Source organism: Pristiophorus japonicus, unplaced genomic scaffold (genome assembly GCF_044704955.1).
Source record: "Pristiophorus japonicus isolate sPriJap1 unplaced genomic scaffold, sPriJap1.hap1 HAP1_SCAFFOLD_258, whole genome shotgun sequence".
Classification (NCBI taxonomy): domain Eukaryota; kingdom Metazoa; phylum Chordata; class Chondrichthyes; family Pristiophoridae; genus Pristiophorus; species Pristiophorus japonicus.
In genome coordinates, this window is record NW_027252318.1 from 904,555 (window position 1) to 916,935 (window position 12,381).

Below are 12,381 nucleotides of genomic sequence, written 5' to 3' on the forward strand. Positions count from 1 at the left end.
TGGCGGTGCAGGCTAGAAGGGCCGAATGGCCTACTCCTGCACCTATTTTCTATATTTCTATGTTTCTATGTCTCTAACCCCTGAGCTGTGGAGCCACCTACTCTGAGAAAGACAGGGGAGGAGCAGGAAAGAGAGGGGAAGGGAAAAGAGAGTGGAACGAGTGAGAGAGAGGGGGAAGGGGAGAGAGCGGGAAAAGGGAGAGAGGGGGAAGGGGAGAGAGAGTGGGGGAAGAGGAGAGGGGGGAGAGTGGGGACAGAGTGGGTATGGGAGAGAGTGGGGAGGGAGGGAGAAAGAGAGAGAGGAGGGAATGGGTCAGAGAGGGAGGGGGGAGTCTGATGGGAAAGGAGAGCGCGAGTGAGAGAAGGAGATAAAGGGAGGAGGGAGTGGGCGAGAAGAGTGGAGACAGGGGAGGGGAGGGAGAGAGTGGGGGCGAAAATGAAAAGGGAGAGGGGAAGGAGTGAGTGACAGTGGAAGTCGAGAGAGAGGGGGAAGGGGATAGAGAGTGGGGGAAGCGGAGAGAGACGGGGAAGCGTAGAGAGAGGGGGGAAGGGGAGAGAGAGGGGGAAGAGGAGAGAGAGGTGGAAGCGTAGAGAGAGGGGGGAAGGGGAGAGAGAGGGGGGAAGAGGAGAGAGAGGGGGAAGGGGAGAAAGTGGGGAAGGGGAGAGAGAGGGGGAAGGGGAGAGGGAGGGGAATGAGTGAGAAAGAGAAACGGGGAAAGCGAGAGAGCGGGATAGAGTAAAAAGAGGCAGAATGTGTAGTGATGGGGAAAGCAGGGAGAGAGGGAAAGGGGGAAAGGACGGGTAAGGGGGCGAAAAGAGAACAGGAGAATCTTTTGTTCCAGGGTCAGTATCAGAGTTGTTTAATATTTAAAATTAATGCCCTTGTAAATTGACAATGAACTTAAATAAAAATATAACTTTGAGTAGGCGCCAGTGAGATTTGAACTCACGACCCCTTATTAACAAATGCACTGTTCTCACCCCGAAGATATGGAGCCACATTTTCTAAGAAAGACAGGGGAAGGAGCAGGAAAGAGAGGCGAAGTGAAAAGAGAAAGTGGAAGGTGTGAGAGAGAGGGGGAAGGGGAAAGAGAGGTGGAAGGAGAGGGAGAGAGGAAGGGGAAAGAAAGACAGGGGGATGGGGAGAGAAAGGGGGAGGGGAGAGAGAGAAGGGGTGAGAGGATGGAGTGAGTGGGTAGGGTAGAGAGGGAAAGGGGGAAGTTGAGAGGGTGAGGAGAGGGAGACGGGAGAGAGTGAGAGAGGGGAATGAGTGAAAGACGGGGAAAGCAAGATGGTGGGAAAGGGAGAGAGGGGTAAAAAGATGTAGAACGGGTCATGATGGGTGTTATATATGTAAACCTGTAAATACCTTGTGTAACCACCAGAGGGCTCATCCCCTGGAGTCCCAAAGGATCCCACAGTCCCTTGGGAGCACCTGTACTTAAGGAGGCCTCACAGGCTGGAGAGGCACTCTGGAGACCTGTAATAAAAGACTAAGGTCACACTTTTCTTTGAGCCCACAGTATCTGGTCAGACTCTTTATTCATACACAACAACTGGCGACGAGGTACAGATGATGAACACAACGATGCAGAGAACAGTGGGCATCCTGGAGAAATTTTCGGAGGGAGATGATTGGGAAACCTTTGTGGAGCGACTCGACCAATACTTCGTGGCCAACGAGATGGAAGGAGAAACGAACACTGCCAAACGAAGGGCGATTCTCCTCACCGTTTGCAGGGCACCAACGTATGGCCTCATGAAAAATCTGCTTGCTCCAGTGAAACCCACAGAGAAATCGTACGATGAGTTGTGCACACTGGTCCAGAAGCAACGGAACCCGAAGGAAAGTGTTCTGATGGCGAGATATCGGTTCTACACGTACAAGAGGTCTGAAGGCCAGGAAGTGACAAGCTATATCACCGAGCTAAGCGGCCTTGCAGGACATTGCAAATTTTGAAGGACATTTGGAGCACATGCTCAAGGACTTCTTTGTACTTGGCATTGGCCACGAAACTGTACTTCGCAAACTTTTGACTGTAGAGACCCCAACCTTGAGTAAGGCCACAGCGATAGTCCAGGCGTTTATTGCCACCAGTGACAATACTAAGCAAATCTCTCAGCACACAAGTGCTGCTACAAGTACTGTGAACAAAGTGATGTTGTTTTATAAACCTTTTATGAGGGTGGGGAGGGAGGGAAAGGAGAGGGAAAAAGAGGGGAAGGGGAGAGAGAGAGAGAGAGAGAGGGAGAATGAGAGAGTCTGAAAGGAAAGGGAAAAGTGAGAGCGAAAGTGAAAAGGCAGATGCAGAAAAGAGAGGCATATTTAAATACTAAACTAACTTTGAGTAGGCTCAAGTGAAATTTGAACTCACGAGCCCTGGTTTACAACACCAGTGCTCTAACCCCGGAGCTATGGAGCCACCTACTGTAAGAAAGACAGGGGAAGGAGCAGGAAAGAGAGGGGAAGGGGGACAGTGAGGCAGAGAGAGGGGAAGGGGAGTGTGAGGGTGGAAGGAGTGAGAGAGAGGGGAAGGGGAGAGAGAGGTGGAGGAACGGGAAAGAGTGGTGAAGGAGTGAGAGAGAGAGGGAAGGGTAGATTAGGAGAAAGAGAGAGGGGCAGGGGAGAGAGAGAGGGACCGGGAAAGAGAGGTTAAGGGAAGAAAGGGGGAAGGAGTGAGAAAGAGTGAAGAAGAGGAGGGAGCAGAAGGGGAGTGAGACAGGGGGAGGGGAGAGCAGTGAATGGGAAGGGAAGAAAGGGAAAGGAGTGAGAGAGGGGGAAGGGGAGATAGGGAGGTGGGGAGAATGTAGAATGTAGAAGGGGGAGAGAGAAGGGTAGGAGTAGGAAAGAGGGAAGGGGGAAAGAGAGGGGGGAAGGGGAGAGAGATGGGGAGCGGAAAGAGAGGGGAAGGGGAGAGAGAGGGAGAAGAGAAGAATCTGAAAGGAAAGGGAGAGGAGAGAGAGAGGAGGGAGGGAATAGAGAGTGAGAGAGAGGAGGGGAAGGGGAGAGAAAGGGAGGAAGGGGAAAGTGATGTTAAGGGGAGAGAGGGGGAAGGAGTGAGAGAGAGAGAGAGATAGAGCGAGAGAGGGGAAGGGCAGAGAGGGGGAGAACCTGAAAGAAAAGGGAAAAGAGTGGGAGAAATGTACTTAAATACTAAATTAGGCACCAGTGCGATTTAAACTCACGACCCCTGGTTTACTAGAGCAGTGCTCTAACCCCTCAGCTATGGAGTCACCTGCGTTGGGAAAGATAGGGGAAGGCGCAGAAAAGAGAGGGGAAGGTAAAAGAGAGAGTGGAAGGAGTGAGAGAGAGGAGAAGGAGAAAGAGAAGGATTGGAAGGGGAGAGAGAAGGGGGAAGAGGAGAGAGGGAAAAGGGGAGAGAGGAGGGAATGGGCCATAGGGGGAGGGGAGAGTCTGATGGGAAAGGGGAGAGCGAGAGCGAGGGAAGGAGAGAAAGGGAGGTGGGAGAGGGCGAGAAGAGTGGAGACAGGGGAGGGGAGGGAGAGAGGGGGGGAAGAAAATGAAAAAGGAGAGCGGAAGGAGTGAGTGACAGTGGAAGGGGAGAGATAGAGGGGGAAGGGGAGAGAAAGGGAGAAGGGAAGAGGGGAGAGGGGGAAAGGGGAGAGATACCGAGGGAAGGGGAGAGGGTGGAGGGTGAAGGGGGAAAGGGAGAGGAGAGAGAGTGAGCGGGAGGAAGGGAGAGAGAGGGGGAAGGGGAGAGAGAAAGGGGAGGAGAGAGAGAGAGAGGAGGAAATGTACAAAGGAGAGAGAGGGGAATGTTTGAGAGAGAGGAAGATGTGGGAGGGAGGGGGAAGGGGAAGGGAAAAGAGACAGAACGTGTCGTGATAGGGAAAGTTGGAGAAGAGAAAAGGACGGGAAAGGAGAACCTTTTGTTCCAGGGTCAGTCTCGGAGCTGTTTAATATTTATAATTAAAGCCCTTGTTAATTGACGATGAACTAAAACACTGAGCTAATTTTGAGTAGACCCAAGTGAGATTTGAACTCACGACCCCTGGTTTAACTAGACCAGTGCTCTAACCCCTGAGTTATGGAGCCACCTGCTCTAGGACAACCAGGGGAAGGAGCAGGAAAGAGAGGGGAATGGAAAAGAGCGAGTGGAAGGAGTGAGAGAGGGGGAAGAGTAAAGAGAGAGGGGAAGGGGAGCGAATGGGGAAGGAGTGAGAGAAAGGGAGAAGGGAAGAGAGTGGGGAAGGAGATAGAGAGAGGGAAAAGGGGAGACAGGGAGGAAGAGAGAGGGAAAGGGGAGAGACAGAGGGGGAGAGGAAAGAGGGGGAAGGGGAGAGAGTGTGTGGAGGGAGAGAGTGGATGGAGTGAGAGAGGGAAGGGGAGAGAGGGGGAAGGAGTGTGGAGTGAATGAAAGTAGAGAGGGAAGTGGAGAGCAAGAGAGGGGGAAGGGAGGGAGGGGGAAGGAGAAAGTGGGGAGAGGGGACTGAAAGAGAGACGGGAAAGCGAGATAGTGGGAAAGGGAGAGAGGGGTAAAAAGATGTAGAACGGGAGAGAGAGAGTGCTACAGAGGGGAGCTTGTTGTTCCAGGGTCAGTCTCGGAATTGTTTAATATCCTTGTTAACTGATGGCGAATTTAAATACAGAATTAACTTTGTGTAGGCCGCATTGACATTTGATCTTATAACCGCTGGTTTACCAAACCACTGCTTTAACCCCTGCGATATGGAGCCAGCTGCTGTAGAAATGACAGGGGAGGAGCAGGAAAGAGAGGGGAAGGGAAAAGAGAGAGTGGAAGGGGTGAGAGAAAGAGGGAAGGGGAGAGAGAGGGAGAGAAACGGAAGAGAGTGGTTAAGGAGTGAAGGGAGAGGGAAGGGTAGATGAGGAGAAAGAGAGAGGGGAGAGAGAGAGAGATGGGGAAAGAGAGGTTAAGGGAAGAGAGGGGGAAGAAGTGAGAAAGAGGAGAGAGCAGAAGGGGAGTGAGACAGGGGGAGGGGAGAGAAGTGAAGGGGAAGGGAAGAGAGGGGAAGGAGTGAGAGAGAGGGGGAGGGGTGACAGGGAGGGGAAGGGGAGGGAGGGAGGTGGGGAGGGGAGACAGGGAGAGAGAGAGGTGGGGAGAGAGTAGGAAAGAGGGAAGAGAGAGGGGAAGGGGAAAGGGAGAGAGATGGGGACGGGAAAGAGAGGGGAAGGAGTGAGAGAGGGAGAAGGGAAGAATCTGAAAGGAAAGGGAAAAGAGAGTGAGAGGAGGTAGGGAAGAGAGTGGGGAAGTAGTGAGAGAGAGGAGGGAGGAATGGGAATGAAGTGAGAGAGAGTGGGAGAACCTGAAAGGAAAGGGAAAAGTGGGAGGAATGAGACACAGGTATTTAAATACCAAATTACACCCCAGTGAGATTTGAACTCATGACCGCCTGGTTTACTAGAATAGTGCTCTAACCCCTGAGCTCTGGAGCCACATGCTGTGGGAAAGACAGGGGAAGGAGCAGGAAAGAGAGGGGAAGGGAAAAGAGAGAGTGGAAGGAGTGAGAGAGCAGGGGAGCGGAGAGAGAGAGAGAGGGGAAGGGAGACAGCGAGGAAGAGAGGAAGAGAGGGAGCTGGGGAAAGAAAGGCAGGGGATGCAGAGAGAGAGAGAGTGTATCGAATGGTGGGGCGAGAGAAGAAAAGGAGTGGGAGAGAAGGGAGGAAGGGGAAAGAGAGGGGGAAGGGGAGAGCATGAGGGGAGGGAGGGGGAAGGCGGGGAGAGGTGAATGAGTGACAGGCGGGGAGAGTGAGAGAGGGAAGGTGAGAGAGATGGAGCCGGGTCGAGAGAGGGGAAGGGGAGTATGAGGGGAAGGGAGAGAGAGGGGGAGAATAGAGAGTGAGGGGAGAGAGGAGGAATTAGAAAGAGGGTATGGTGAGGGAGGGGGAGAGGGGAATGAGTGAGAGACGGGGAAAGCGAGATAGTGGGAAACGGAGAGGGGGGTAAACAGATGTAGAATGGGTCGTGATGGGGAAGGGAGAGAAAGATTTGGAAGGCGAGAGAGAGTGTAAGAGAGACGAGATGAGAGGGGGGAAGGGTGTGAGGGGAGCCTGTTGTTCCAGGGTCGGTCTCGGAGCTGTTTAATATTTATAATTAAAGCCCTTGTTAATTGACGGTGAATTTAAATACTGAGCTAATTTTGAGCAGGCCCCAGTGAGATTTGAACTCACGACCCCTGGAGACAGGGAGGAAGAGAGAGGGGAAGGGGAGAGAGAGAGGCAGAGAGGGGAAAGAGAGGGTGGGGATAGGGAGAGAGAGGCGAAGGAGTGAGAGAGCGGCGAAGGAGTGAGAGAGTGGAGAATGGGAGAGAGGGAGAAGGGGAGAGAGGGGGGAGCAGAAAGGGAGAGAGGGGGGAAAGGGCCAGAGGGGGAGCGGGAGAGTCTGATGGGAAAGGGGAGAGCGAGAGCGAGGGAAGGAGAGAAAGGGAGGTGGGAGGGGGGTGAGAAGAGTGGAGACAGGGGAGGGGAGGGAGAGAGTGGGGGAGAAAATGAAAAGGGAGAGGGGAAGGAGTGAGTGACAGTGGAAGGGGAGAGAGAGGGGGAAGGGGAGAGAGTGGGTGAAGGGGAGAGAGAGGGGGAAGGGGAGAGAGAGGGAAGGGGAGAGAGGGAGGGGGAAGGGGGAGAGAGGGAGGGGGAAGGGGAGAGAGAGGGAGGGGAACGGGAGAGAGAGGGGAAGGGAAGAGAATGGGGAAGGGGAGAGAGTGGGGAAGGGATGAGGGGAATGAGTGATAAAGAGAAACAGGGAAAGCGAGAGAGTGGGAAAGAGTAAAAAGAGGCAGAATGTATAGTGATGGGGAAAGCAGGGAGAAGGGGACGAAAGGCAAGAACAGGAGAGACTTTTGTTTTAGGATCGGTCTCAGAGCTGTTTAATATTTATAATTAAAGTCTTCGTTAATTTAAACACTGAGCTTATTTTGAGTAGGCCCCAGTGAGATTTAAACTCATGACCCCTGGTTTACTAGACCAGTGCTCTAACGCCTGAGCTATGGAGCCACCTGCTGTAAGGAAGATAGGGGAAGGAGCAGGAAAGAGAGTGGAAGGGAGACAGGGAGGCAGAGAGAGGAGAAGGGGAGAGCAAGAGTGGAAGGAGTGAAAGAGGGGAAGGGGAGAGAGAGGGGGAGGAACGGGAAAGAGTGGTGAAGGAGTGAGAGAGAGAGGGAAGGGGAGACAGGGAGGGGAAGGGGAGAGAGAGAGATGGGGAAAATGTAGAAGGTGGGGAGAGAGAAGGGAAGGAGTAGGAAAGAGGGAAGAGAAAGGGGAAGGGGAAAGAGAGGGAGGGGTGGGGCGAGAGATGGGGAAGGGAAAGAGAGGGAGAAGGGAAGAATCTGAAAGGAAAGGGAAAGGAGAGTGAGAGGAGGAAGAGAGAGGAAGGGGAAAGAGATGTTAAGGGGAGAGAGGGGGAAGGGGTGAGAGAGAGGGGGGAGGGCAGAGAGAGGGGGAAAACCTGAAAGTAAAGGGAAAAAGAGAGGTGGGTATTTAAATACTAAGTTAGGCCTTAGTGAGATTTGAACTCACGATCTCTGGTTTACTCGACCAGTGCTCGAACCCCTGAGCTATGGAACCACCTGCTCTGGAAAAACAGGGGAAAGAGCAGGAAAGAGCAGGAAAGAGAGGGGAAGGGAAAAGAGAGAGTGGAAGGAGTGAGAGAGAGGGGGAGGAGAAAGAAAGAAAGAGAGGGAGGGGAAGGAGGAGAGAGAGAGGGGAAGAGGAGAGAGTGGGCAGAGAGTGGATAGGGGGGAGAGTGGGTTGAGAGGGAGAAGGGGAGAGAGAGGGGAAGGGGAGAGAGTGGGGAAGGGGAGAGAGAGGGGAAGGGGAGAGAGAGGGGAATGAGTGATGAACAGAGACGAGGAAAGCGAGAGAGCAGGAACGAGTAAAAAGAGACAGAATGTTTAGTGATGGGGAAAGCAGGAAGAGAGGGAAAGGAGAGAGAGACAAGAATAGGGAACCTTTTCTTCTAGGGTCGGTCTTGGAGCTGTTTATTATTTATAAACAACGCCCTTGTTAATTGACAGTGAATTTAAATACTGAGTAAATTTTGAGGAGGCCCCCCTGAAAGCTGAAGACACACCCCCAGGTTTACTAAACCAGTGCTCTAACCCCTGAGCTACAGAGTCACCGACTTTGGGGAAGACAGGGGAAGGAGCAGGAAAGAGAGGGGAAGGGAAACGAGAGAGTGCAAGGGGAGAGAGAGGGGGAAGGTGAGACAGGGAGGAAGAGAGAGGGGAAGGGGAGAGACAGAGGGGGATAGGAAAGAGGGGGGAAGGGGAGAGAGTGTGTGGAAGGGAGGGAGAGAGTGGATGGAGTGAGAGAGGGAAGAGGAGAGAGGGGGGAAGAGTGGTTAGCGGACAGAGGGGTTGGGGAGAGAAGTAAGATAGACGAGGAAGGAGAGAGAGGGGAAGGAGTGGGGAGAGAATGAAAGTAAGAGGGAAGGGGAGAGCAAGAGAGGGGAAGGGAAGAGAGAGGGTGAAGGAGAGATGGTGAGGCAAGGGAAGGGGAAGAGGCAGACGGGAATGAGTGAGGGACGGGGAAAGCGAGATAGCGGGAAAGTGAGAGAGGGGTAAAAAGATGTAAAACGGGTCGTGATGGGGAAGGGAGAGAGAGATTTGGAAGTGGAGAGAGAGTGTAAGAGAGACGAGAAGCGGAGAGGGGGAAGGATGTGAGGGGAGCCTGTAGTTCCTATGTCGGTCTCGGAGCTGTTTAATATTTATAATTAAAGCCCTTGTTAACGGATAGTGAAATTAAATACTGAGCTAATTTTGAGTAGGTCCCAGTGAGATTTGAACTCACGACCCTTGAAGATAGGGTGGAAGAGAGAGGGGAAGGGGAGAGAGAGAGGCGGGGAGGGGAGGTGGAGAGAGTGGGAAGGGGAGAGAGGGGGGAAGGGAGAGAGGGGGGAAGGGGGAGATAGAGTTGGGAAGGGGAGAGAGTGGGTAGAGAGTGGGGAGGGAGTGAGGAAGAGAGGGGGGAATGGGCCAGAGGGGGAAGGGGAGAGTCTGATGGGAAAGGGGAGAGCGAGAGCGAGGGAAGGAGAGAAAGGGAGGAGGGAGGGGGCGTAAAAAGTGGAGACAGGGGAGGGGAGGGAGAGAGTGGGGGAGAAAATGAAAAGGGAGAGGGGAAGGAGTGAGTGACAGTGGACGGAGAGAGAGGGGGAAGGAGTGAGAGAGGGGGAAGGTGAGAGAGAGAGGGGGAAGGGGAGAGAGAGGGAGGGGAAGGAGAGGGAGAGGGGGAAGGGGAGAGAGAGGGAGGGGGAGGAGAGGGAGAGGGAGGAGGAAATGAGTAGAGAAGAGAGAGGGAACGGATGAGAGAGTGGAACATGTGAGAGGGGGGGAATGGGAAAGAGAGAAGGGAAGGGGAGAGAGAGGGGGAAGGGGAGAGAGAGCAGAATGAGTGGTAAAGAGAAACGGGGAAAGCGAGAGAGCGCGAAAGAGGCAGAATGTGCAAAGCAGGGAGAGAGGGAGAAGGGGAAAGAAGGAGAACAGGAGAGTCTTCTGTTCCAGGATTGGTCTCAGAGCTGTTTAATATTTATAATTGAAATACTGAGCTAATTTTGAGTAGATCCCAGTGATATTTGAATCTACGACCTCTGGTTTATTAGACCAGTGCTCTAACCCCTGAGCTATGGAGTCACCTGCCCTGGGAAATACAGGGGAAGGAGCAGGAAAGAGAGGGGAAGGGAAAAGAGAGAGTGGAAGGAGTGAGAGAGAGGGGAAGGGGAGAGAGAAGGGAAGATGAGAGAGACAGTCGGGTAGGGGAAAGATAGGGAGGGAGGGGGAGAGAGTGGTGAAGGAGTGAGAGAGCAGTGAATGGGAGAGAGGGGGAAGGGAGAGAGGGGTAGGAGTGAGAGAGAGTATAACGAGTGTTTAAGAGCGGGAAGGGGAGTAGGGGGAAGGGGAGAGAGTGGGGGAGGGGAGAGCGTGGGGAGGGAGAAAGGGAGAGAGTGGGGAATGGGCCAGAGGGGGCGGGAGAGAGTCTGATGGGAATGGGGAGAGCGAGAGCGAGGGAAGGAGAGAAAGGGAGGAGGGAGGGAGTGAAAAAAGTGGAGACAGGGGAAGAGAGAGAGAGAGTGGCGGAGAAAATGAAAAGGGAGAGGGGAAGGAGTGACCAACAGTGGACGGAGAGAGGGGGTAAGGGGAGAGAGAGATGGGGAAGGGGAGAGAGAAGGGGGAAAGGGAGAGAGATGGGGATGGGCAAAGGGAGGGGGAAGGGGAGACAGGGGGAAGGTGAAAGAGAGCGGGGGGAAGAAAAGAGAGAGGGAGGGGAAGGGGAGAGATAGCGAGGAAAGGGGAGAGGGAGAAGGGGGAAAGGGGATTGAGAGATGGGGAAGGGGAGAGAGAGAGCAGTGAAAGGGAGAGAGGGGGAAGGGAGAGAGGGGTAGGAGTGAGAGAGAGTATAATGAGTGTTTAAGAGCGGGAAGGGGAGTAGGGGGAAGGGGAGAGAGAGGGAAGCAGAGAGAGGGAGGGGGAAGGGGGAGAGAAGGCGAAGGGGAGAGAGAGGGGAAGTGGAGAGAGGGAGGGGAAGGGGAGTGATAGTGAGGAAAGGGGAGAGGGAGAAGGGGGAAAGGGGATAGAGAGATGGGGAACGGGAGAGAGAAGGGGGAAAGGGAGAGAGACGGGGATGGGCAAAGGAAGGGGGAAGGGGAGACAGGGGGAAGGTGAAAGAGAGCGGGGGGAAGAAAAGAGAGAGGGAGGAGGAAATGGGTAGAGAAGAGAGAGGGAACAGATAAGAGAGAGGGGGAACAGGAAAGAGAGAGGGGATGAGGTGAACAGGAGAGACTTTTGTTCCAGTGTCGGTCTCGGAGCTGTTTCATATTTATAATTAAAGTCCTTGTTAATTGATGGTGAATTTAAATACTGATTTAATTTTGAGTAGGCCCCACTGAGATCTGAATCCACGACGCCTGGTTTACTAGACCAGTCTCTAACCCCTGAGCTATGGAACCACCTGCTCAGGGAAAGACAGGGGAAGGAGCAGGAAAGAGAGGGGAAGGGAAAAGAGAGCGTGGAAGGAGTGAGAGAGAGAGGGAAGGGGAGCAAGAGTGGATGGAGTAAGAGAGGGAAGGTGAGACAGGGAGGAAGAGAGAGGGTTATGGGAGAGAGAGGGAGGGAAGGGGGAAAGAGAGGGGAAGTGGAGAGAGAGAGAGTGGAAGGGGAGAGAGAGAGTGAGGGGAAGGGGAGAGAGAGAGGGAAGGAGTGAGGAAAAAATGAAACTGGAGAGGGGAAGGAGAAAGGGGGAAGGAGAGAGGGTGAGGCAAGGGAAGTGGAAGAGGCAGAGGGGAATGAGTGGGAGACAGGGAAAGCGAGATAGCGGGAAAGGGAGAGAAGGTAAAAAGATGTAGAATGGGTCCCTGTTGTTCCAGGGTTGGTCTTGGAGCTGTTTAATAATTATAATTAAACCCCTTGTTAATTGCTGGTGAATTTAAATACTGAGCTAATTTTGAGGAGTTTCCAGTGAGATTTGAACTCATGACCGCTGGTTTATTAGACTAGCGCTCTAACCCCTGAGCTATGGAGCCATCTGCTCGCGGAAAAACAGGGGAAGGAGCAGGAAAGAGAGGGGAAGGGAAAAGAGAGAGTGGAAGGAGTGAGAGAGAGGGGGAAGGGGAGAGAGATGAAGTGGAAGGAGTGAGAGAGAGGGAAGAGGAGACAGCGAGCAAGAGAGGGAGGAGGGGAAAGAAAGGGATGGGATGGAGAGAGAGAGTGTGTGGAAGGGTGGGAAGAGAGAAGGGAAGGAGTGAGAGAGAGGGGGAAATGGAGAGAGTGGGTGAAGGCTTGAGAGAGGAGGGAAAGGGAGAGAGAGGGGGAAGGGGAGAGAGAGGGGGATGGAGTGGGGACAGAGTGGGTAGGGGAGAGAGTGGGGAGGGAGAAAGACTTAGAGAGGGGAATGGGCCAGAGGGGGAGGGGGAGAGTCTGATGGGAAAGGGGAGAGTGAGATCGAGGGAAGGAGAGAAAGGGAGGAGGGAGGGGGCGAGAAGAGTGGAGACAGGGGAGGGGAGGGAGAGAGTGGGGGAGAAAATGAAAAGTGAGAGGGGAAGGGGAGAGAGAGGGGGAAACGGAGAGAGAGGGGAGAGGGGGGAAGAGGAGAGAGAGGGGGAAGGGGAGAGAGAGTGGGGAAGGGGAGCGAGAGAGTGGGGAAGGGGAGTGAGAGAGTGGGGAAGGGGAGAGAGAGGGGAATGAGTGATAAAGAGACACGGGGAAAGCGAGAGAGTGTGAAAGAGTAAAAAGAGGCGGAATGTGTAGTGATGAGGAAAGCAGGGAGAGAGGGAGAAGGGGAAAGGACATGTAAGGGGGCAAAAGGAGAACAGAAGAGCCTTTTGTTCCAGTGTCAGTCATGGAGCTGTTTAATATTTATAATTAAAGCCCTTGTTAATTGACAGTGAATTTAAATACTGAGATAATTTTGAGT

The 12,381-nt window shown here is 53.5% G+C and overlaps 1 non-coding gene across 1 annotated transcript; it reads right to left on the reverse strand.

Annotated features, from left to right (window-relative positions):
* Positions 1–6,899: 6,899 nt before the first annotated feature.
* trnat-agu (transfer RNA threonine (anticodon AGU)) lies at positions 6,900–6,972 on the reverse strand. The gene has a single exon. It is a non-coding gene; the product is annotated as a tRNA-Thr (tRNA).
* Between the last annotated feature and the right edge of the window lie 5,409 nt (positions 6,973–12,381).